Source organism: Cricetulus griseus, chromosome X (genome assembly GCF_003668045.3).
Source record: "Cricetulus griseus strain 17A/GY chromosome X, alternate assembly CriGri-PICRH-1.0, whole genome shotgun sequence".
Taxonomy (NCBI): domain Eukaryota; kingdom Metazoa; phylum Chordata; class Mammalia; order Rodentia; family Cricetidae; genus Cricetulus; species Cricetulus griseus.
In genome coordinates, this window is record NC_048604.1 from 85,252,985 (window position 1) to 85,276,015 (window position 23,031).

At 36.4% G+C, this 23,031-nt stretch overlaps 1 pseudogene; it reads right to left on the reverse strand.

Annotated features, from left to right (window-relative positions):
• Positions 1-3,751: 3,751 nt before the first annotated feature.
• On the reverse strand, positions 3,752-4,229 carry LOC107979230 (annotated as a pseudogene).
• Positions 4,230-23,031: the final 18,802 nt, after the last annotated feature.

The window sequence follows — 23,031 nt, forward strand, 5'->3', positions numbered from 1 at the left end:
AAAATCTGGCTAGAAACAGGCCTAAGATGGGGGTGGGCATTTGTAACAAAGAATAAAAAGTCTCTTCATTTGGGAGCTGGGTGGAGCTACCTATGCCCAGCCCCCATACATGCCAAAAAAGGGGAAAGGCAACTACATCTAGTAATATTTCTCACAGAACAAGAATAAAGAAATCATAAAATTCACATAAGCACATAAGAGTATAAAGGCATCTACCCTCAGAATTGAGATCAATGATAATAATGTGATACTGGAATGAAAATAGGCATGCAGACCATTTGAAGAAATATTCTTATTTGTTTTAAATAATGTTGAATTTCTTCTTTGACAATTTCATTAACATGTATAATGTCTCCTTATTACTGAAACTGTCCATCCTCTCTTCAATCCATCTGACCCCATGACCTCATGATGTCTTTGCGCACAATTATGCCTTTTTGAGGGGAGAAGCTCATGCAGTTTATTCTGGCTGTGCTTATACAAAATGGATAGCCAAAAGTTCAGTGTCAGGATTGACATGATTATGAGATTCAGAGATCTCTGGATATTATTCTCGGAGTTTAAGCTATCCTTCCCACGTTTGTATACATGTAGTGCAGTCTAACTCAGTTACTGTGTCTTTATTTCATAAAGCAGTTTAAGTTGCTTTTGGAAGGATTAATTTTGTTTAAAGTGCTCTGGGAACATAATTCTGGGCAATAAACTGAATACCAACAAAATATTGATTGCTTAATATCCTAAATATTAAAATTCCAAATATAAAACTCCTTAAACTCCCAGATACTAAATTCCAAAACCTCAAAAAACAAAAATATCAAAATCATAATACTACAAAATTTACATTGTATAAAATAATTGAAATTTTAAAAAGAGGAACAGGAATCAAACAAAAGAATACCTTAACTGGCCACTATTTACATTGTAGTGATAAACACTACAGTATATTACTTACCCAATTCTAAAAGTTGTTAGCAGATGAACTATAATCATAAAGAAATAAGTTACATTTTATGGAAGTTTCAAGATTATTTTGTATTTTAATACATAGCATGTTTTCATACAATATGTATCATTCTGTTAGTATATATTTTATAGAAGTAGTTTAGCAAAAATGCAGGAAATGAAGTAGAGCACTCTGAAAGTCTTCATGTAATTTATCCTTCTGATACTAGCCATGATATGAAGATTTATTATATAAGACAGTGAGGTGAAACATACGTTGGCCACTCTTAAACAATGAAAATAAGAGAACAATCTCAAAGGAAAATTTTATATATGAGAAGTGATCACTAATTCATTTATAATCTTAAAATTTTGTGGGTGCATGTGCACATACATATGCATTTATCTTAGCATGTGTAGAGATCAGAGGATAACTTTTGGAAGTAGGTTCTCTCCTACCATTATGTGAGTTGTGGGAATTGAACTCAGGTAGCTAGGTTTGCACCAAAATCACTGTTACCAGCAAGCTATGTTGCCAGCCCCATTCTACATATTCTAAAGCCATGAATTATGGTGACTAGCTGCCTGTTTTTATTCATATAGATGTCCTAGATGAGCAAATTTATGTTAATTTGGTCTGTATTAGATCTCTGCTAATCTGTTCAGACCCACACATGTCTTTGGAGACTACCTCAGTGGATATATCACAAATTATTCTTTAGCAAGTTTCTGCAATATCCCACGTAAAACTTAAACTAATTATTCCTCTTCAGGTCTGCTACATATAAAAATTTATTTTCAATGAGGGTGTCAGTTTTCAGGATTATAGCATTCTGGGTTCAATCATTTTGTTTTGTCTTTAGCATTATTTTATACTGTGGGAATTTTAGACTGTAGGGATTTTGCTCTTTTGGGACATCAAAATTTATTATGAGATATTATGTATCATGTCTTTGGGATTACTATCAACAGTCTTAAAATTTGTGAGAATTTTATCTATGCTCAGGTAGGCTTTCCTTCTGAAAAAAATTACTGGATTTGTTTTAAAAATATCACTAGGCCAGATCACATCATATGTTTAGGTGGCATTGTGTTAGCCCTAGGAGAAGTTCAGTGGGCCTTATTACTGCCATTAATCTTACTGCTGTTATGTGTTCCTTGTAGTATAGTATAATTCTGTAGTATGGTATATTTCATCTTGGGAAGTCATCTCATTTCAGAAAATCTTTGAACATGCTTATCTAATAATAGGTCTCTCTCATTTTTTGTTTCAAATATTTTACTAAAATTTAAAGAATTTTTAGAAGAAAAGGGTTCAAACTGTTTAAACTCCATTCTCTGTATTCTTTTTATACTTCACTAGCCTACAAATTCCAGGATTCAACCCAACATAAAGGAGAAAGCCTAGACAAAGTAGATAGAAAGTAAGTATTTACATCAGACACGGAGAAAATCTTGAGTTTTGCAACAGTAAGTGGTCCAGTAGGAGATACACAGTATATTCAAATGAAGATACTTCAAGGAGAGTTTGTCATAAAGGGATGAAAATTTCAGGATCACAATAGAACAGATACTCAGAAATAGAACTAGCATTGCTATCAACAGTACTAAGCTAGGATAAGCAGAAGGTGGAATAATTTTTTTTTACAATATATAAGCACACAGAGGGAAAAAAGAAGCCTCTGAGAGAAGAACAGTTCACTTTTTAAGATGGACAAGTGAGGTGATATAGCCTGACAAAAAAGAAGGGTTCTCTCTCTCTCTCTCTCTCTCTCTCTCTCTCTCTCTCTCTCTCTCTCTCTCTCTCTCTCTCTCTCCCTTTCTCCCTTTCTTCAAGCCTCATCAGATACTATACTATTTGAGCTCATGCACACCATACATACATGAAAGCATTCCCAGGTAAAATGTAAAGGGGAAAGGGGGAAAATGTTTTTGCTGTTGATCAAGAGAAAGTTTTCAATGATAAAGCCACTATGTTATGCTTCTGATGTAAGAATTACTTTATTTCATTCTTCTAGTTTATTCTTTGATTGACTACATTTTTACTGTAATTTTCTGAAAGCAATCCATCATTCATATGCAATTATTTTTCTTCCTAGTTGGAAACATTTTCAATTCTACAAAATTAATTAGCTCAACTACTGAGTCTTCTGTGTAGCTTTCACAGGTAATATGTTGACAGATTCAGTATAATGTGCCTGAGAAACAATTTCTGTTTTATAACAACACTTCCTTTCTAATCTTAGCTTGGGTTTGTACAATGGTCTCTTTAATTTCATTATAATGTGTTTGAGAAATAATTTCTGTTTTCTAATAACACTTCTTCTCTGAGCCTAGTTTTTGTACAATGGTCTCTTTACCTTCAGGCTCTTTCTGATGGCATCAGGATTCATCATGACACAATACTTAAATAATTTCCTAAATGTCTCACTGAGCAGTGTACAATATACTGCTTCAAATTCTTGCACTATTACTTCTTTCTCTCTCCATACCTTCTGTACCAAATGATCATTACTCAGTTCAAGTGCCATGTATTGTGTGTATCTGTGCTCCACTGGAAAGTTAGAACAATTCTTTCTTTAAACATTTCTATCCAGCTTCTGCCTTATTAAAATACACCCCACTTCTCTGTCTTCTTCAGTTTGTAAAAAGCTTCAAAACCAACAACATTCTCTTTACAGTTCCTTAACCATACTGTTATTTGCTTTAGCTAGCTAAGTCCCTGAAATCCTCATCTCAAGAACCCTCCAGACATACAGGCATAGTCTACTGCAGGGTCTTTCCAAACACTATGAAGATCTGAATGTTTTTACATAAAAAATTCTCCCAATGTCCTTTGCACAGTCTGTGAGTGCAGTGCTGAGTATCTGTACTTTGTAGAGAAGTCTTTGGGAGATGCAGTCAGACTGCTGCCTTTTCTGGCACCATGGTATATTGTCTCTATGATGCCAATGATTTCTTGTTTGTCTTCCATAGCCCCATTGCCATTGCTTTGCCATTGCCTAAATCAATCATGATATATTTGTTTCAGAATAAAAACATAAGAGTACATGGATTGTGTAAGTCATATATCTTGTTAAAGTAGATGCTTCTGTAATATCCACAAGATAAATACCTGCAACTTTTTAAATTTTTTTTCTGCGATGCTGTGAAGTACTTAATCCATCTCCATGCATGTGGGGTCCCAGTCATGTCTAAAACAAATGACAACCATGCTGTCCTCCTCCAAAAGGATGGCATGATCTACTTGGAGAGCCGTTGTGTAGATACCTGAGCATGTATGACATCTTCAGCTGGCCTGAACAGTCTGTTGTCACGAACTGCCTCTTGAGAGCCAAGGCAACCTCCAGCTACTCCTCAGAGGACCAGTGCCTCCCACACAGCAGAAACAATAAACTACATGTAAAACAACCAATTATTCCTCATTCTTTTTCCAGCACATGGAGTGAATAGGAAGCATTATTATTTTGTGATTGAGTGATTGTTACCAAATGAGATACTTTTCCAAATAATACCGTTCTAACTACAATGAATACGCTATATTACATAGAAAATTACACATTGTATTGCAAGTCCACTGTGCTTAGGTGCTACAGGTTTCTCTCTATTGTAAGAAGAATGTATTTAAGATGTTTTGATATATGCAAATGGAATGACTTGGGACATCCACATTAATATATTATCTTTGACTGAATATTTGTTTACTAAATAATTCACCAACATTTTCTGTATAGAATAATATGACATATTAAATGGCAAATTATAATCATTAGGAGACATGCATTTTGGAAGAGAAAGAGCAGTATAGTTTCAGAAAAGTGATCTGCTAATATTGATAAAATGATAAAGACAAGAAAAATTCATTAACATGTGTGTGAGGTTATGAACTAGCAAGACTATATTTATAAAAATGTAAGGCGGTAATATTCAGTCAACTAGTTATAATTTGGCCATCATTATTGAAGATATTCAAAGTTTCTTTGCACATTTTCGTGTGTGTGTGTGTGTGTGTGTGTGTGTGTGTGTGTGGTCTTCATCTGTGGGTGCATGCATATAAGATTGTATGAGTTTGGTTATGTAACTGCATTTGGAGAACAGAAAATGATGCCAGAAATCATGCTCAAACTCTCTTGTTTCTCATTTATTGAGGCATGATATTTCAGGCAAATTCACAGCTCACAGATATTGCTAGATTCTCTAATGTTTACAGACACCTCATAACTTCTACTTGGAATTTACCTGGAATCAGGCAATCTGAACTATGTTCCTCAAGCTTCTGCAACAAACACTTAACCTACTGATTGAACTACCTCCCAGGCCTCAAGATATAAAATTTTAAATGGATGTTTTTGTCCAAAAAGTAGTAATTAAAATGTATTTAGATTTTATATCTTGCATATCATGTGCTTTATTTCAACTAAAAATTGGTAAAATTTTTACTTTCTAAAGATACTGCTAACTAGCTGCAATTACATTTTAACATACACAAAAAGGGACTTCTGCAAATACTCTGTGTTTATGAGGCAAAGTCATGAGGTTTGTCTACCATGTCTCATAAAAATAGTAATCTAGGTTCATATCATCTTACAACATGCAAAGTAGATTGTTTATAATGTACCCCACTGCTTTTACACATGTTTGATTATATATTATGGATAATTTGTCTTTCTTTTCTCTTTTAATTACAAACAAGCTTCTTTTACATGTCAATTCCAGTTCCCTCTCTCTCCCCTGAGCTCCCACCCCCATCCCAAACCCTTTCCACTCCCCAGGGAGGCTGAGGCCTTCCATGGGCAGTCTTCAAAGTCTGTCATATCATTTGGAGCAGGGTCTAGACCCTCCCCTGTGTGTCTAGGTTGAGAGAGTATCCCTCCATGCAGAAAGGGCTCCCAAAGTCCTTTAGTACACTAGGGATAAATACTGATTCACTACCAGCGGCCCCATAAATTGCCCAGACGTCCAAAGATGAAGTCTCATTTCTGAACATCTATGCCCCAAATATAATTTGTCTTTCTTAAAGTGTTTCAGAACTTTCCTATTGATTGAAGAATTCTCACAATGAGGGTCAACTTTCCTATAAACTTCAGTACCATTTATCATAACAAACTCATAATAGTTCTTTTACATAAAAGTCAATATATGGAGCTTCAAAAAGGAGGTGAACTTTACTGTCTTGTCATATTTTGAGAAATACATTCCTGTCCAGATTCTCAAAAGATATTATCTCAAGGAAAATAGAAAATAACATAACAAGTATACTGTACACTAATTCCCACTTTTGAAAAGAATTCCAAAGCACTCAAATAAACTTTGTTATGAAACCATCTTGAATGATGCAGCATGAAATGTGGACTCACAGAATGATCCAACAAGATTAAGGCCCGATACATTAAAATACTCAGAGATGTGGGGAAAATGAAAAAATCTAAGGTTCCAGGAAAGGAACACATGGAAATTATAGTATTTTTCTGAAAAAGAAATATAAGCACAAACTATATGGAAAGGTATGATCACAACACATTGTGTCATAAACAGAGAACTACATTATTTTAAAAAGGTGCACATTTAAACTGATAGAATACAGCAGTATTTTATGAGCCTAATACATTAATAGAATCAACATCTACAGCTTAATATTGTGAAATTTTCATTAAGTAAATTATACTTAATATTTTCAATTACAGAAAAAAATTTAGGAATCTCATCATAGAAAAAATGTAAGTAGATAGTTGCTACTAAGCATTATGTTCTTTCACTGCCAGCATCATCACAACAAATTAGTGGATGTCAATTTCACCTGAGATTAATCATTTTCTTGATGGCGCAAAGAATACCCCATCCAGATGGACTTAAATGAAATTATGCCAGACCACTCAGATATTCAACTTGAGTTGAAGTTATGACTCAAAAACAAACTAAATGAAACACATGATAATATAATTAGAAGCAGGAAGAAGGGGAAGGAAACATGATTGATGAGGTTGCAGATGATGAAGGGAAAGTCGTGAAACAGACTATTGGAAAGCATTTGAATTGTGAGCTCAGGTAGAAAGTTAGTGCAAAGGAAACTCCCAGGAATGTGTGAGAAGGACCCCAGCTAAGACTCCTAGAAATAGCAGTTACTTAGCCTGAATTGGCCATCTCCTATGACCAGGTAAGACAGCAAGTGCAGGGATAGTGATTTCAACTCAGCCACACAACTTTTGACCTACAGCCTGTCCTGCCAATGGAATATGTTGGGGTAGGGTTGGCCTAGAGATTGGGGTACTATCAAACCAATAATCGATGTTGTAGCCTAAAACACGTGCCAGGAGAGGGAACCCACCCCTGACAGTGCTTGGAGCACCAGAATCCACATGCTGCATGACCCAGTGACCTAGCACAGAACCAAATATGACATGAGAAAAAAATGTCAATGAAAGGATTTCTATTGATATTCTACTATACTCATAGATTCTTGCCTAGCACAATAGTAATCAGAGAGGTTTCACTCAGCATCTGATGGAAACAGATGCACAGACTCACAGCCAAATATTTCATAAACTTGGGGAACCCTGCTGAATAGAGGACCAAAGGTATGTTGGAGCCAGCGAGTTAAAGAACCTCACGAGAAAACCCACAGAATAAACTAACCTGAGCTCATAAGGGCTCACAGAGACTGAACCAATAACCAGGAAGCTTCCATGGGTCTGACTTAGGCCCTCTACATATATATGACAATTGAATAGGTTAGTCTTCTCATGGAACTCTTCACAGTGGGAGCAGGGGCTAGATTTGACTCATTTGCTGGCTTTTGGGACCCTATTCCTTATGCTGGAATTGCCTTATCCAGCCTTAACACAAGGGGAGGTGCTCAGTTTTACTGTGTCTTGATATTACATGTATTGTTAATATCCATGGAAGGCCTGGAATTTTCTAAGTAGAAATGGAGAAGAAGAAGATTAAGGGTGGCAGAGGGGAGATAGAGAATGGGACTGCGAAGAGAGGAGGGAGACGAAACTGTGGTCAGGGTGTGAAATAACTAAATAATCATATTATTCAAGAGATTGAGTTTAATTGTTTAACTCTAGAAGAACGGACCACAGAAAAGCATTCAATATAAGGCCAAGATCCCAGAACAGAACACTGATTTTCCTTGGCCTGATGACAATGTAGAAAGTGTGAAAAGAGTCTTTGTGAATCAATGGAAATGAAAGATAAAACAATGACATTTAGATAATGCCATTCAAGATGATAACTTCGAACAACTACTGGACTAAGGCTCATGTAGCTGTTCAAAGCAGAAACAGGCACAGCTGAGCACTGAACCATACCCCTGGAATCCAATTGTGGAGAGGGAGGAGGAATGAGCAAAGAAGCCAAGACAGTGCTGCAGAAACCTGCAGAAACAGTTGACCTGATCTAGTGAGAGCATGGAGACACTAGTCATAAAGCTGCAGAAACAGCATTGGACTAAACCAGGCCCTCTGAATGTGTGTGCCAGATAGGAAGCCAAGATAGTCTATCAGACCTCTAACAGTGGAGCCAATCTTTAACCCTAGAGCGCAAATGGACTTTGGGAGCCTATACCCTCTGGAGGGATACTATTGCAGCCCAGATACAGCAATGAGGTCCTAGGCACTCCCCCAAACGATATGACAGACTTTGAAGGTCCCTGGTGGAAGGCCTCACTATCCCTGGGTAGGAGTTTGGGGAACCTGGTAGGATGGGAGGGCAAGGGAATGGAGGGGATGGATACGTAAATAAGAGTAGTAATTGAAGAAATTAAATAAAAATAAAGTTAAAAAGATGATAACCTCTTTCAAATGACTTTTACAAAATTATGACTATCATTAAATCAAAAGCTGATTTAAAAGCTAATACTAATTATTTCCCAAGCTAAAGCCCACCAGTGTTGAATTTTTTTGTTGTTGTTGTTTTCGAGACAGGGTTTCTCTGTTTAGCTTTGGAGCATATCCTGGCACTTGCTCTGGAGACCAGGCTGGCCTCGAACCCACAGAGATCCACCTGCCTCTGCCTCCTGAGTGTTGGGATTAAAGGCGTGTGCTACCAACGCCTGGCTAAAGTGTGTTTTTTTTTTTTTTTTTTTTTTTTTTTTTGAGACAGGGTTTCTCTGTGTAGCTTTGGAGCCTGTCCTGGCACTCACTCAGTAGACCAGGCTGGCCTCGAACTTACAGAAATCTGCCTGCCTCTGCTTCCTGAGTGCTGGGATTAAAGGCCATCAATGCCCGGCTTCAATGTTGCACTTTTAATACTTCCAATCACCCCAAAGTATGAGCCCTCAAGTTTTCTCTCATTTTTTGATTTCAGTTGTCATTTTTCATAACCTATCCATCTTCTTTTATTGAGAAAGGATTTCTTAACTTAACTTGTTGATTAGTCTACGTTGGCTGATATTCAGGTCCCAGGGATATGCCTGTCTCTTCCTCTTTTGATCTGAGATTACAATGTAGGTCAACAAACCAGGTTTGGAAGATACAAATTCGGAAGAAAAAAAAAAAAACATGAGAATCTCATAAGACACTGAAAAAACCCTTTGAAAAAATGAAACATCCTTCATGATAAAAATCTTGGAGAGATTGGGACATATCTAAACATAATAAATGCAATTTACAGAAAGCCTATAGCCAACATCATATTCAATGGAATTTTCTTTAATAAATATAGTCACACAATTTTCATTTTTAGCACATTTTAAATTTTGTGATTAAAAACTAAAGCTGGTATTAAACTGACTTAACAGTTCAGATTCAAAAGAGAAGTATTTTAACTACATCTTAAAACGTCATGCAGAATCTGAATATCAATAGGTACTTAAGAGCCTAAGAGTAAAAACCTGGAACCCTGCTTCCCTTGGTAGCACTTTCTTTTCATCCTTTGTTTCATATGTTTCTTTGCATAGACCTATTGAAAACAGTTGGGATTCATTCATAGTTAATGTACATATGTAACACTGCTATTAATGGTAATCAAGACAAGAATAGTCTCTCTTGTCAAATCCACAGAGGAAAGCCAAGTCACTCTGACAGTGTAAGAGAGAACAGATGTACATTTTATATCTTTGTAAATGGTAACAGCAAAAGCAAATAAAAGGGAAATGAACCCAGTTTCCATTTCTGTGAAAGAAATCATCTCAAAATTTTTGACTTATGGTGAAATTTTTAGAGATGGACTCCCCTATATCCAAGATACTGTATTGCACACATAACTTTGTAATTTTTTTATTACTTCAAATTAGGAACAAGCTTGTTTCACATGTCAATCCCTTCTCCCTCTCCCTCCCCTCCCCCACCCTTATCCCCTACCCCAGGCTTACCCCCCACCCCATCCACCACCCTCCACTCCCCAGGCAGGGTAGGGCCCTCGACTAGGGATCCCCAAAGTCCACCACATCATCCTGGGCCCTCCCCCATGTGTCCAAGCCAAGAGTATATCCCTTCACATGGGATGGGCTCTCAAAGTCCCTTCTTACACCAGGGAAAATTACTAATCCACAGATTTAGGGTAATACATGTTTTTTCTATAAATGTCTAACATTGCTTGGCTAGCCATAATGGAGAGTGGTGAAAAGAACTTTCTGTCTACATTCTCTACTCTCCAAGCTGATATGACTTTACATTCAGTCATGGCACATGAAAGAATAAGCATCATTTCAAACATGCTTTTAAAAGAAAATAAATTTGTGAAAAGTATCTCACATAACACCTTTGTGATTAAAATTTAAAAATTTATTTTACATGCCAACCACAGTTTCCCCTCTCTCTTCTCACCCTATTCTCTCCCCTACCTCCTTTGTATGCTGCCATTCATTCCACAAAAAGGTTAAGTCCTCCCATAAGTGTCAACAAAACATGGCATATCAGGTTGAGGCATCATGAAGATTCTTCCCAGCATCAAGGCTGAGCAAGGCATCCCACCATAGGAACTAGGTTAAAAAAGAGCCAACTCATACAACAGGAAGAGATCCTGGTCCCATGCTAGGGGCCCCACAAATAGACCAAGCTATATAACTGTCATCCACATGCATAGGTCCTAAGTTGGTCCCATGCAGGCTCCTTAGCTAGTGTTCATGAGCTCCTACTACCTTAGGTCTGCTGTCCCTGTGTGTTTCATCATCATGATCTTGACTCCCCCCCCCTACAGTTTCTCATATAATCCCTTCTCCCTTTCTTCACACAAAATCCTGGAGATCAGCCCCGGTCTTGGCAATGTATCTCTGCCTCTGCTTCCTTTAGTTATAGGGTTAGGGTTCTATGATGACAATTAGGGTAGTCACCAATCAGATTATAGGAGAAGGCCTGTTCAGTAACCCTCTTGACTATTGTTAGAAGTCTTAGCAGGGAGCACCCCTGTGGAGGCTTGGGAGTTTCCCTGGCACCAGATTTCTCCCTAGCCCTATAATATTCCCCTCCAGCAAGATACCTCTTTCATTACTTTCCCTATCCATCCTGCCCCCTACTACACCATCCTGATCCTTCTTGTTCCCATCTCCTCATCCACTCCCCTCAACTCCCTCCCCAGTTTACCCAGGAGATCTCATCTATTTCCTCTTCCCAGAGAGGCCCACATATCTCTTTTAAGGTTCTCCTTGTTACCTAGCTTCTCTGGAGCTGTGGATTGTGGTCTGGTTATCTTATGGTTTACATTTATCATCCACTTATTAGTGATTATATATCATGCTTGTCATTCTGGATCTGGATTACCTAACTCTGAATGATTTTTTCTAGTTCCATCCATTTGCCTGCAAATTTCGTGACATCATTGTTTTTGAGAGCTGACTAATACTCCATCGTAAAGATGCACCACATTTTCTTTATCTACTTTTCAGTTGAGGGAACCTAGGTTGTTTCCAGGTTCTGGCTTTTATGAATAATGCTGCTATGAACATAATTGAGCAAGTGTTCTTGTACCCATTTTAAAAAATTGGATTGTTGTTATTGTTGTGTTTATTTTCCTGAGTTTTTTTATATATTTTGGAGATTAGCCCTTTGTCAGATGAGGGGTTGATAAAGATCTTTTCCCATTTTGTTGGCTTCTATTTTGTCTTATCGAACATATCCTTTGCCTAACAGAAGCTTTGCAATTTCAGGAGGTCCTATTTATTAGTTGTTGGTGTTCTATTCAAAAAGTAGTCTTTCATTTTCTCTTCTACAGGTTTCAGTGTAAAGGGATTTATGTTGAAGACTTTGGTCCATGTGGATTGAGTTTTATGCATGATATAGATCTATTTGTACATTTTTACATGTCAACATTCAGTTATGCCATCACCATTTGTAGAGGATGCTTTCTTTTAACCCTTTACATAGCATCTTAAATTGTTCTCCTTATCCACTCTTCATTTCAGGCATGCCTGACTCATTTTTTATTTTGGCTTTTTTTGAGACTGGGTTTCTTCATGTTTCTTTGGCTGTCTTGGAGCTTGATCTGTGGACTACTCTTTCTTAACTGGTAAGTTTCAAGAAAGAAGTCCCTCTCCAGTAAACACATTATCTCATTTATAGTCCCTTGATATTATTTATTATTAGTTCTATTGTTCTTTTGTGATGTTTAACATATCATTGTGGATTTTCTGTCTATAACATTAATCTGTATGCTGAGTGAAATTAAAATTGTGTTTGGAATTTTTTATTCTATACCCAGTATATTCATACTATTTCAAACATAATGTATAATCAATAAACATTTGTGGAATGAGGAATTTTTATGATTCAAATATATTTTTAAGGAAGTAGTTGTCACAGTTTAACAAATCTTTTATTTATAGTGTTAAGCAGAAAAGATATATGATGATTAATACAGATTTGTATCCACAAGAAACTTACTCATGAATTTTCCTGAATCACAGCAAAAAATTACCATATTGTTATAGGTATATGGCATAATTGTTTCAATCTTTCAGTATAATTGTACAATAAAATGTTATCTCTTGGAGCAAGAATTTGCCACATAATGTAAACTTTACCTTGCTTTTTAATGTTTTGAGTGCATCTTTAAATGACATATAAATTATTTTGATGATAGTCACCCCTCAACTATTCCCAGATCTAGTCTCACCTTCCTACCTGCACAACTTATTATTATTCGTCTTCCATCAAATACAATTCATGTTGCCTAAGTACTCCTGGATGTGGTGCCTGGTCTGGATGATGGTAGATCTACCAGGGGTCAGACACTTGAAGAAAACTGAGCCTCCAACTCCTAGAACCAACTAAATACTAATACTGTGTCAGTTAAAAGTGGAAATACAGGCCAATTGCTCATCTTTCAATGCTGGACTAGCATGACCACTGCCTAAATCCATTTCTGGTAGCACAATCTATATTAGTTAAGCTTATCAAGTTTAACAGTTCTCAATATGACAATCATGACCCATTTGGGGGTCATATATAAAATATCTTGAATATCATATATTTACATTATGATTCATAAGAGTAGAAATATTACTGTTATGAAGTAGCATCAAAATGCTTTTATGGCTAAGAGTTCCCACAATATGAGCAAGTGTATTAGAGGGTCACAGTATTAGAAGTTTGAGATCCACTTCTCTCTCTCTCTCTCTCTCTCTATATATATATATATATAATATATATATATATATATATATTGGCTTATAGGCCTCGGTCTAGCTAGTACAACAACAGCTGTCTCTTGATGGGAGCACCACTAACATAAGTTAACAAGGTTGGATGTTTTAGCTGCCTTTTGGTCTGTATTGAAAATAACATGCAGTAGGTCCTAATGTCAGTGAAGTAATGCCCCAACAACAAGGTAGATGAACTAGTCAGAGAGATTGTGGCAAGGAATGGAAACACAGGAACAACTGTCCATGAGGATGAATTTTTAGCTGCCTTTTTATCTGTATTGGAATACCAAAGAAGTAGGTCCTTGTATCAGAGAAGAAATACACCAACAAAATAGATGAACCAGGCAGAGAGAGTGATGGAAGTCAGGAAAAATCCAAAAGACTCCTTTTTCCATGTCTTTTATGTAGGCTGCCATCCCACCAGAATATGTGGCTCATATTTAAGTTGGATCTTCTGGCCTCAAATCATCTAGATTTAGGTGAGTCTTCCCACCTCACCAAAACAATCCCTAACAGATGTGTCCAATCTCTTGGATTTTACATGATTTCAGATGTAGTCATATTGACAACAAAGATTAACCACCACATTTTCAAAAACTAGAGGGCCAGGAGTGATGTTCTACAAGCTATGAAACACCATATATTTGACTGACATACCAAGTAAAACTATCAATTATATTTAAAGGAGAAAAAAATGTTCCAGGATAAAACAGCTTTAAGGGATATATTTTACAGTGATCCAACTCTACAGAGGATACTAGAAGGGGTAACAGGTCAGAGGGAATACCACATTAAACACAGCAAAGTGGGCAAAATAAATAAAAATTTCCAGAACATGTAATCAGAAGTCTAAGCAATCACACACACAAAAATCCCACAATCACAACAAAATCACAGGAATTAATAATCTTTGCTCAAACATAACTGAATATCAGTGGTCTTAATTCTCTAAAAAGATGACACTAACTAAGGGATTGGATTAGAAAATGATGTATCTTTTTTGCTGCCTCTAAGAAACACATTGCACTATCAATGATAGATACTACCTTAGTAGTAATCCAAGCAAAAGAAACTAAATAACAAGCAGGCATAACTATTCCTGTATTTCATAAAAGTGAACTTAAATTAAAAAGTCCGAAGAATTAGGGAAGGACATAAAATTATAGACATTTATACTCTGAAGACAGGAGCAAAAATATTTACAAAGTACACTTTATATCTAAAACCAGATTGAACCAAACACAATGACACTGGATGACTTCAAGTCTCCCCTACCACTAATAGACAAGTCACTTAGACAAAAAATGAAATAATAAGTTTTAAATTAAATGACACAATGAATCAAATTAATTCAATAAATATTTTCCCCAAATTCTGTCTAAATAGTAACAAATATACTTCCTTTTAAGTGTCCAATGGAACTTTCTCCAAAATTTTCCACATATTAGAACACAAAGTAACTCTCAACAGATTTAGGATAACTGAAAGGACAACCTGTATTCTTTATGGCCACAAGGAATAGAGATAAATATTTAAAACAATCGAAAATGCAGAGATTACACATCCTATATACACTTAAAAACATACTAAGGAAACCGAAAGAAAGTGTTCAACATCCTTAGCCATTAGGGAAATGCAAATCAAAACAACTTTGAGATACCATCTTGCTCCTGTCAGAATTGCTAAAATCAATAACACCAATAACAGTTTATGCTGGAGGCGATATGGAGAAAGGGGAACACTTCTCCAGTGCTGGTGGGAGTGCCAACTTGTACAGCCACTTTGGAAATCAGTATGGTGACTCCTCAAGAAAATGGGAATCAGTTTACCACAAGATCCAGCAAATCCACTCCTAGACATATACCCAAAAGAAGCACATTCATACAACAAAGACATCTGTTTGTTCAACGATGTTCATAGCAGCACTATTTGTAATAACCAGAAACTGGAAGCAGCCTAGATGCCCCTCAACTGAAGAATGGATGGAGAAAATGTGGTACATTTACACAATGGAGTACTACTCAGCAGAAAAAAAAATGGAATCTTGAAATTTGCAGGAAAATGGATGGAACTCGAAGAAACCATTCTGAGCGAGGTAACCCAGTCACAAAAAGACAAACATGATATGTACTCACTCATATGTGGATTTTAGACATAGAGTAGGGGATTACCAGCCTACAATCCACACTGCCAGAGAAACTAGTAAACAAGGAGGACCCTAAAATAGACAAACTTTTTCCTCTGGAGAAGGGGAAATGGTCACGATCCCCTGAGCAAATTGAGAGCATGGAAAGAGGAGGGAGAGATCTACGAGAATGAGAAGGGAAGAAGAGGAAGAATGCAGAGGTCATGAGGGAGCAGAAAGGTTGAGTCAGGTGTAGATTAGAGGAAAGGATATTCAATAGGTAGGGTTTTAGTTGGTGGGGGGTAATAGGGGAAGAGGGGAGGGAGAAGGGAACTGGGATTGTCATGTAATTCAATCTTGTTTGTAATTCAAATAAAAAAATAAAAAATAAGAAATGTAGAGGTTAGGTTACGGGTAGGTGGGGGGGCAGGAAGGGAGAGAGAGTGAATTGTGGTTGGTATGTAAAATGAATAATAAATATAAAAAAGAATAATCTCTAATGAATGTATAAATTCTAATCTAAAAATCATACTAAGGAAAGAATATTTCATCAAGGGAGAAATAAAGAAGGAAATTAAAATATTTGTAAAATTTAATAAAAATTATAACAAAACATCATAAATCTATGGGATGGAATGAAGGCAAATATATGATGAAATAATTTAGCAATAAGTAACCACAAAAAAATTGGAGAGATCAGAAATTCATAAACTAATGATGCTATTGATAGCCTTTGAAAAATTAAAGAGGAAGAGCCCGAAAGATAGATGGGAAAGGATAATTGAAATCATGGATGAAATTAATGAAATGGGGATGAAAAATTCATTGAAAAAACTTGGCTCCTTTGCAAAATTAACCACATTAACCAAAAGAGGGCCCAATTTTTAAAATCAAAGACAAAATAAAAAATGTTGCAACAGATACTGCATTAATTTGGAGAGTCATAAGAACATTGTTTAAAATTCTATATTTCACAGAACTGGAGAATCAAAGGATTAATTTTTGAACACACATGATTAACTAAGATTGGAATAAATGGAACAAATTATTTTAATAGATCCAATTTAAGTTACACATCCAACTAACATTCAGAGCACAGCTATTAATGCCAGCATTTCTTACATTCTTTGCTATTCCACAAACATTATATTTATATTTCTTTCATTCAAACATCTTCATAATCTTAGCAAGAAGTTACATTTTTCTCAAAAAATCAGCTGCATACATAATTGGTACTTAATATTCAAAGGTCTCTTACAACTAACAGATGTTGCCAATAAGGCATTGGCAAGCTTTGTTGTCTTCCAGTTTATGATCGAAATCCCTGTCAAATGCCCAAAGCAGTGATTACTGTGTACCTGACTGAAAAGAGGATAAACTGTTTTCAGTTCCTAGGCATTTTGTACCTCTAGTAGAATTGGCATTATGTCTAAATGAGCATTTGAAAATTATTCTTGCTCAGTTGAAGAGCTGTGGATATACTTCTTTAGGGAAGTAGAATATAGTGGGGGAAATAGTTACTAATTGATGCATAGAGACTCAGTGAAACTTCAGACACTATTGAACATTGTCTAGCTCCATTCAACTCTAAACCCTCTGAAGTTATTATCCAATTTCTTTTATTTGATGTTTCATCTGGAGACTTGATTTTGCAATAGTATTACTTTATTTTTGTGTAAGCAATTTTTGTATCTTATTGTAATATGACTTTTATACGGGGTCTTTATATGAATTACTTTTCTCTGTGTTTTGACAATTTTTCCCAGAAGCAATTTAAGGGAAGCAAGATTTATATTTCTCATTGTTTCACTTCTTACGGTGTTGTCTGGGGTTGTGTGAGAGCTAAAAGAGAACAACTCTAAGTAATTATAAAATTTCAGTTGTATCAAATGAATATATTCTTAAAAATTTATTGTATGGCATAGTAATATAGTTAACAATGAAATATTGTGTACTTTAATTATGTTAAAAGGATACACCTCAGGATCATTGTTCCTACCCATACTTATACAAGCAAACAAATAAACAAGAATACACAATAAAGGATAAAAAAGAAGCACAATGACAAATAAGACATGTATTCTTTTGTGTTTGAAGGCTAGATTAAAAAATTAAAGATATGAAAATTCAAAGATGACTATTTGAGGAGAGGAAGGGAACCAGAAAGAGAGGGATTATTCATCATAGTGTTATTGGAGGGTGAACATGATCAAAGTATACAATATATATGAAAATATAATTGTGAAAATCATTATTTTGCTCAATAAATATTTCCTAATAGTTTTATGAAGAGTATCAGGAAATGTTTGTAAATGAAGAGTATATTTAGCACCTTGATTGTGATGATTGTATCATAGGTTTATTTATACTCCTCAAAACTCATCAAAAACTATGCATTAAACATAAAAAAGTTCATATACATATAATTTATTATATATCATATATTATACTTTTTACATCAAAATGCTTTTCAAATGAAAAATAGAAGAAAGGAATAGGGAAATAAGGAAGTTGTGAAGGGGGCAGAAGAAAGGGAATGAAGTAGGGAAGAAAATTATTAACTGTATTACTGAGGTGCACAGAAATAAACTAACCTGGTCTTTGCTATCACATTCCACATTTAAGAGAAAACACAAAATGTTTGTCTTCCTTGATCTGGGTTACGTTACTCATGATGACTATTTCTAGCTATACCCATTCACAATTTCATTTTAATACCTATTTAATAATATTCTACTGTTTTAGTTTACCTCATTGTTATGACCCACTCATCTGCTGATGGCGATTTGCTTTCAATTTCTAGCTATTAAGAATAGAGCTAACCCACATGGAGGGATACTCCCTGAGCCTAGACACACTGGGGAGGGCTTAGGCCCTATCCCAAAGACTATGACAAACTTCGAAGACCCCCTGTGGTAGGCCTCACCCTCCCTGGAGAGCAGAAATGGTATGGGATAGGTAGGGTATTAGTTGGGGGGAGGCGGGGAGGAGGGGATGGGGAGGTACCTGGGATTGACATGTAAAATAATTTTCTTTCTAATAAAAAATTAAAAAAGAAGAATAGAGCTTCAGTAAACATGGATGGGCAAGTATCTTTGGAGTCCTTTGGTATATTCACAAAGGGATACAGTTGAATCTTGGGGTAGATCTATTTTAATTTTTTCAAGGAACATCCATACTGATTTCAATAGTGATTGTATAAGCCACATTCCTACCAGCAATAAATATACATTCTCTTTCCACTTGCCAGCATGAGCTGTCATTTCTTTCATTAATCTTGGGCATTCTAATTGGAGTAAGATGGAATCTCAAAATACCTTTAAAGTTTACTTCTCTGATGGCTAAGTATGATTAACATTTTTAAGTATTTGTCAGTCGTTTGTGTTTCACCTTTGAGAACTCTGTGGTTATGGACTCCATTTTTAATTGCTATTTTATGTTTAGTTCTCTTAGTATTTGTGTTCTAGATAATTACAGTCTATTTGATATGCAAATGGTAAAGTATCTTTATACTGGCTGTCATTTGCTTCAATGGTGGTGTTCTTTGATATACAGAACTGATTCAGCTTCTTGATGTCACATTTATTAACTGTTGTTCCTAATGTCTTAATGCATTCTGTTCAGAAAGTCCTCTCTTGTGCCAATCAATTGCACAATATTCTACATTTCTCTTCTACAAGAAAAATGGATATATGGTTTTATATTAAGGTCCTTGATCCATGTGGAGCTGAGTTTTCTGTAGGATAATAGTTACAGATACATTTTTATTCCTTTGCTTACAACCATCCAGTTTGAACAGCACTATTTGTTCAAGATGTGGTCTTTCCTCTAGTGTTTATTTTTGGCTTCCTTTTAAAATAAAAGATATTCACCAACCCCACAACTGACAGAGGGCTGATTTCCAAAATAAACAAAGGACTCAAGAAGCTAGTCACCAAAATACCAAATAATCAAAGTAAAAAGTGGAGTACAGAACTAAATAGAGAATTTACAATAGAGGAATCTAAAATGCCTGAAAGAAACTTAAGAAAGTGCTCAAGATTCTTGGCCATCAGGAAAATGCAAATCAAAACAACCTATATGTCCCTCGACCAATGAATGGATAAAGAAAATGTGGTAGATTTATACAATGGAGTATTACTCAGGGCTAAAAAACAGCGACATCATGAAATTTGCAGGCAAATAGACAGCAATAGAAGAAAACATACTGAGTGAGGTAACCTAGACCAAGAAAGACAAACAATGTGTGTACTCAGTCATAAGTGGTTACTAGATTGGAGCAAATAATAACTAGACCACAATCCAAAGCTCCAGAGAAGATAGGTAACAAGAAGGACCCTAAGAGGGACACATGGATTGACCTGCAAAGGGGAAATCCATTAGATCTCCTGGGTAAACTTGGGGTGGGTTCCATAAAGGCAGTGATGGTAGATGATAACATGAGGCAACTGGATGGTTGAATTTAGGAAAGGAAAGATTGGGAGAACAATGAAAGATATCTTGATAGAAGGAACCATTATGGGGTAAGGGAGAAACTTGGTGGCAGGTTAAATGCCCAGAAGTCCACAAAGAAGATACCAACAATGGCCCTAGCAATAGCAGAGAGGGTGTCTGAAGTAGACTTCCACTATAATGAGATTGGTGACTACCCTAATTGTCATCATAGAACCTTCATCAACTAACTGATGGAACCAGATATAAGATCCACAGCCAAGTACCAGGACAAGGTTTTTTATTGAAGTCAAAGACAAGGAAGAGGGATTATTTTATCAAGGGGTGTCAAGATCATGATGGGGAACCCCACAAAGACAGCTCACCAGAAACAGTGTGAGCTCATGGACCCTAGACTGACAGCCAGGAACCCTGCATGGGACTGAAGCCTGCCTTCTGCCTGTGGGTGAGAGTTGTGTAGCCTAGTCTGTTTGTATAACACTGGCAGTAGACCCAGGATATATGCCTTGTGGAGAATCTGGTGTTTGGAGCGCATTCCATATGGAGGGATGACTTACACAGCCTTGATGCAAGGTGGAGGGGCTTGGTCCTCCTACAACTTGATATGCCATGCTTTTTGACTCCCCATGAGAGGCTTTATCCTTTCTCAGCAGAGAGTGGAAAAATAGGTGGGGTTGGGAGAGAAGAAAGGGAGGGGAAACTGTGGTTCATATGTAAAATTAATAAATAATTAAAAAGAAAGCTTCAAGGGAAAAGACCAATTAACATATAAACTCAGATTTAATAGACTTGCAATTGACTTCTCAATGGAGACCCTAATATCCAGGAAGGCTTGGACAGGTGTCTTCCAGACTCTAAGAAATGACAGATACCATGCCCACAAAAATTTTTAATCAACATAGGTGGAGAAAATATTCCTGATAAAGTCAAATTTAAACAATATCTATCTATAAATACAGTCCAATAGAAAGTGATAGAAGAAAAAATCCAACCTATGAAGATTAATTACATCAAGGAGAACACAAGGAATAATTCTCACACTAATCAAAATCAAAGGAAGGAAACACACACACATACACAAGCATATACATACCATCATCACCAACAAAAACAGCAGCAACAACAATAAAATGACAGTAATCAAATATCATTAGTCATTGATATCTTTCAGTACCAATCATCTCCTTTCCCCAATGGAGATATAGACTAACAGAAGAGATATGAAAACAAGAAATACCTCAACATCAAGAATAGACATTATCTCAGTATAAAGTTTTGGAAAAAGATATAACAAACAAATGGACCTAAGAGGCAAGTTAGTATAGCTATTTTAACACATTTATACAATGGGAGTATTAGTCCTCCATTTAAAACAAACAAACAAAAAAACACATCATGGAATTTGCAGAATGGAGATAACTAGAAAAAATCTTCCTGAGTGAGATTACCCAGGCCCAGAAAGATAAATATAGTATGTATTTACTTATATGTGGTTATTAGCCATTAAATTAATGACAACCATCATACAATTCATATACATAGAGATGTTAGGTATAGATGGAGGTACTGGGGGGATTTAAGAGGCAGTGCTTACTTTCTGAGCCATGGTCTCCCCGTATGGTGAGTGGGAATGAATGAATCAGATTGGGTTAGAAAGAACTTGCCATGACTGAAGATGAGTCAAGTTTATTCCAAACAAATGGACTATTACTTTTAATATCAAAAAGGCAGCAGTAGCTATTGTCATGTTTTAATGGTGGTTACAAGCTATACAGGGTATTCAAGATTAATGTCTAATACTAATTGTTCAGCCAAGTTCTACATACTTTACAAAGCTCTATGAAATACAAAGACACACAGGTGGCCCCAATGCTTTATGGGCTGAGGGAGCACCTCTAGGTTCTTGGGAAATGAAAGGCAAACATAATGACCCTGAAGCCACAGGCTCACACCTTAAAAACACCATGATACATAGACCAGCTAGATCAGGAATACTCCATAATTTTCTGCAGGAGTGTGAAACAGAATAGATTTTATAGTCTGACTCAGGGCAGGTCTGGATGGGAATGGGAAAATCAGGTGGGGAGAAGCTGGGGAGATAACCTTGAGGGATAGAATAGAGAGAGAGAGAGCTGGAACTGAGAGATATTTGATGGATGGTATGAAAACCTAGTGCAATGGAAACTTCCTAAACTATATGAAGGCGATCCTATTGAGGTCTCCAAATAAGGGGAGGTATGGTGTCCCTACTGTCCATCTCTTGTCATCAAACGAGTCTTCCAATACCAGGAATGGGTTGCATTCAACACAGAGGTAGACCAAGGGCATATCATGAAAGTCTCTGAACAACCAAGGTTGTGGCAAATACAGTGGCTTGCTTCAGGGCTGCTCTGAAGCTAAGGTGTTGAAGCATGCCTAAAAATCCTGACTTTTTCATCTTGGGAGTGATGGCAGTTTGACTGGTCCTCTGCCTTACTCAAGCACCAACAGACCCTAATACACCGGTTTCTCTTAGTGTGGACATGCCTCGGTGCAAGTAGCAATTGATAAACTTATGCATTTCCAAGGCTATGAGGACTGATTGCAGTTAATCTGACAGCTGAGACATCACATTATGAGTTCCCTTACTTTTCTTTGTAACTTTATAAGGTTCCTTTCCCTGCTTCTGCTGCTCCTGAGTATTCAAAAGAAACACCCCTGAGGTTCTTGCCCAAACAATAACATATCACTACATGGATGCAACTGGCCATCCTTCTTGGCCTATACCAGTCCACTGAGACCTCCTAATAAATGAGCTGTCCTCTGACACTGTCTCCTAGGTATTCTTTCCAGTCATACTTGCCACAACTCAGAATCTGACTTCAGCAACTGAAAATTGACGTTGGGGTCCCATTACTGAGGACAACATCCACAAAGCCTATTGAATTTC